Below are 4,804 nucleotides of genomic sequence, written 5' to 3' on the forward strand. Positions count from 1 at the left end.
AGGATAGAGCAGGGTTTAGGGCTGTTGTACGTAGGGTTGCTATGAGTCGCAAGTGACTCGATGGTACATAACAACAACAGCAACAACCTTCTACTGCAATGTGCATGAAACATTTTCCAGGTTAGATCACATACTGGGCCACAAGACCAGAATCAATGAATTAAAAAACATAGAAATAATACAGAGCATCTTCTCAGATCACAATGTTGCAAAATTAGAAATTAATAATAAGAGGACAGAGGAGACAAAACCCCCCATATATTTGGAAGTTGAAAAACACCTTGTTTGAACATGAGTGGGTGCAAGAAGAAATTAAAAAAATGAAATAAAAAATTTCTTGAAACAAATGACAATGAAATTACAACTTACTAAAACCTCTGGGAAACAGCCAAAGAAGTAATCAGAGGCCAATTTATAACAATAAGTAAATGCATCAAAAGTCAGGAAAAAAAATGAACATTGATTCTTTAACCCAACATCTCCAACAAATCGAAAAAGAAAAGAAAGAAAACCTGACACCCTCTAAAAAAACCCTGAAACTATAAATATTAGGGCAGAAATAAATGAAATAGAAAACAGAAAAACAATTGAAACCATCAAGAGTTGGTTCTTTGAAAAGGTCAATAAAATCAACAAACAATTAGCACAACTAAAAACAAGGAAAAGAAAGAAAGAAAAGACATAAATAATCTGAATAAAAGATGAAACGGGTAACATCGTAACAGAACCAAGTAAAATAAAAACACTAACAATGGAATATTATGAAAAACCATACTCAAACAAATATGAAAACCTAGAGGAAATGGACAAATACTTAGAAATTCATGATCTACCTAAACTGAAACCAACTGAAATTGATCATCTGAACAGACCCATTACAAATGAAGAAATTGAAAAGGTAATTCAACAACTTCCAGCCAAAAAAAGCCCTGGACCAGATTATTTCACAAGTGAATTTCATCAAACATTCAGAGAACTGTCACCAATTCTATAGAAACTATTTCAGAAAATAGAAAAAGATGGAATTCTCCCAGACTCATTCTAGGAAGGAAATATATCCTTATTACCAAAGCCAGGTAAAGACACACCAAAATATAAAACTATAGGCCAACATATCTCATGAACATAAGTGCAAAAATCCTGAATATAATCTTGGCCAATAGAATCCAATGATACATCAAAATACTAATTCACCATGACCAAGTGGGATTCATAACAAGTATGCAAGGATGGTTCAGCATAAGAAAAACAATCTCCACACTTTATTCCATCCATAAGAAAACAACTCAAAATGGATCATGGACCTGGGACTAACACCAAGGACTATAAACGTCATTAAAGAAAAGCTTGGAAGAACACCATAAGTCCTAATCAACAACATAAACAGTCTTCCAAGTATCCTGAAAAACCTACAAACAGGAGAAGATAAAATAGATGAATAGGACCTTCTAAGAATCAAATTTCTATGCACATCCAAAAACTTCTCCAACAGGGTAAAAAGGGAAGCCACAGACTGGGAAAAGGTATTTGGGAATGACATGTCAGATAAGGGAGTTATATCTAGAATTTATAAAATACTTGAGTAGCATAACAAGATAAAGGTAAACAATGCCATTGAAAAATGGGCACAGGATATGAACAGACACTTCACCAAAGAAGACATTCAGATGGCAAACAAACACATGAACAATGTTAAAAATCCCTAGCTCTAAGAGAGATGCAAATCAAAACAACTATGAGATATCATCTCACCCCAAAAAGAGTAGCAAAATTTAACAGAACAGCATGCAACAAATGCTGGTGAGGTTGTGGAGAAACTAGAACCCTTATTCACTGTTGGTGGAAGTGTAAAATGGTGCAACCACTGTGGAAAGTGGTGTGACGCTTTCACAAAAAGTTGCAAATAGAGATTCCATTTGACCCAGCAATTCCACTACTGGGAATATACCCTAAAGAGACCATAACCGCCATCCAAGCAGATGTATGCACACCCATGTTTATCGCACCTTTGTTCACAATAGCAAGAAGTTGGAAACAACCTAAGTGCCCATCAGCAAACAAATGGAGAGAGAATCTGTGGTATATTCACATAATGGAATACTACACTGCATTGAAAAACAATGCAATATTATCCAAAATGGGTGACCCTAGAGGACATTATGCTGAATGAAGTATCTCAGTCACAAAAAAGGCAAATATTGCATGATGCCACTGTTGTAGAATAGCACTGACATCAGGGTTGGGATAAGACGGAGAAAAACTGGATAAATTAGGTATACTGCATTGAAATAGATGAGGAAGAGAACAGTTTAAAAGCAATATATGATAGGGTATTATGGTTATCACAGGAATCCAGAATGAAGGCTGCATAGTGGTGTGCACTTGGGGCGGACTGTATACCAATGAAGAAGTTTATTTTTTTATTTTAGAAGAGAGGAGCAAACTGATGGGGCGGGGGGTCTGGCTAGAGAAAAAAGTGCAACAATGAGTGAATGGAAATCCAAAATCTCTATAAATTTTCATTAAAATTAATAAAAAAATTTTTTTAAATCAGTTGGATTTCTTTACCGTGACAAAGAAAATACAGAACTGGAGGTAAGAAAGGCAATATCCTTCACAATATTAGATAATTAAATAATTAGGACTGAACCTAACAATAAGCATAAAGGATCTATTCAAAGAAAATAAAAACATTACTACAAGAAACAAAAAGAGACCTAGAGAAGTGGAAGTATATCCCTTGCTCATGGAAAAGAAAACTCAATATTGTAAAAATGACAATACTACCAAAGGCAATTAACACGTTCAATGCAATTCCAATACAAATACCGATTCCATTCTTCAAGGAGATGAAAAAGGCAATCTCCAATCTCATTTTGAATGGAAAGAGGCCCTGAATAAGCAAAGCACTCCTTAAAAAGAGAAACAAGATAAGAGGCATCTCACTCCCTGATTTCAAATCCTAGTACACTGCCATGATGGTCAATACAGCGTCGTACTGGTACAATGACAATGACAGACACGTAGATCAATGGAATAGAATTGAGAATCCAGAAATCAGCTCATCTACCTATGGCCAATTGATTTTTGACAAGATAATAAAATTATGTGGGGAAACGACAGCCTTTTTAACGGATGGTGCTGGTAAAATTGGGAAACTATCTGCAGAAAACATCCTTGATATTATCCCATACTGATCTGTCAGTTTACTGTACTGAGATAAATTTTGGGTTGCTGTGACATTGAAAGCTATGCCATTGATGTGTCAAATATCACAAAGGTTAACCATGATGGACAGGTTTTAGTAGAGCTCCCAGATTAAGACAGACTAGGAAGCAGGATTATTCATCCACTTCTTAAATAACAAAGCTCTGAAAACCCTATGGACAATAAACGAACACAGATAGTTAAAGCATTAGTGGTAGAACCCAGATTGGAAGTCTGTCAAAATGAGGAAATATAATGGCAAATATCCTTCAATAACTGGAACATGGAATGCACATAGATTGAATTTAAGAAAACTATAAATTCTGAAAGTGAAATAGAGTGCATGAACATTGACATTCTAGGCTTTAGTGGGATTAATTTTGCCCACTTAGAATCAGATAATAACATGGTATGCTATGCTGGGAATGAAAAACAGGAGACTTGTGTTGCATTCATAGTAAAAAAAGTACATTTCAAGTTTTATCTTGAAATACAATGTTGTGAGTGACAGAATATTATCCATACACACAAAAAAAAGACATGTTACTAAGACTATTGTTCAAGTATATTCTCCTACATATAGAACCAAATAGTAAGAAATTGAAAATGTTTAACAAACCTTGCAGTTTGAAATTGATTGAAGCATGTGATCAAGATGTGTTAATGACAACTGGTCACTGGAATGCAAAAGTTTTAAGCAATGATGAAGGAATGGTAGTCAGAAAATATGGGTTTGATGATGAAACGAGACTGGAAATAGAATGGTAGGATATTGTTATATTCAATGATTTATTCATTGCAAATACCATTTTAAAAACACACAAAAAAACAACCAAATACCACAAATTATTTCACACGTTGGCCTCACGTGATGGGCTGCAAAGGAATCAGGTATACTACATCTGTGGAAGAAATTAGAGAAGATTAATATTAGCAGTCAAAACCAGGCCAAAAGCGGACTATGGATCAGACCATCAAGTACTCTGTTCAAGTTCAAATTGAAGCCAAAGAAAATTAAAACACGAGAACCAAAATATTATCTTGGCTCTATTCCATCCAAATTTCAAAATCATCATAATCATTTTAAGAATAAGTTTTAAACATTGAACATCAATGACTGAAGACAAAATAAGTTGTGGAATGATATCAAGGATGTATTTGAATAGTCACATTCGCAGGTCTTCCTTGTATGCATATGGAGACTATCCTATCATTCACAACATTGTACTTCAGGATAGAACTTGAAATTAACTTTTTTCCTTTGAATGCAACCCCATTTTTCTTCTGTTTTTCATTCTCAACATACTAGACCATGTAATTATCTGATTCAAAGTGACCAAAGCTAGTCCATATCATCTCTTGAATCCTTAGAATATTGATGTTCATGTGTTCTATTTCATTTTTTACAACTTCTAGTTTTACAATGTTCATGAGTTGTTGCAGCCCACAGTTTCTTATTATACCTCATTGTTGTGATTCAGTTTATGTCTAGTTTCTATTTTCTATTTCTATAATTTAATGATAGGACTATTAATAGTCCTAATGATAGGACTTTAAAAAAATAAAACCTTCTCTGTTTAGTAGATTTGCTTACTTC

The sequence above is a fragment of the Elephantulus edwardii genome, unplaced genomic scaffold (assembly GCF_000299155.1).
Source record: "Elephantulus edwardii isolate Elephantulus edwardi_28Jun2011 unplaced genomic scaffold, EleEdw1.0 scaffold00272, whole genome shotgun sequence".
Taxonomy (NCBI): Eukaryota; Metazoa; Chordata; class Mammalia; order Macroscelidea; family Macroscelididae; genus Elephantulus; species Elephantulus edwardii.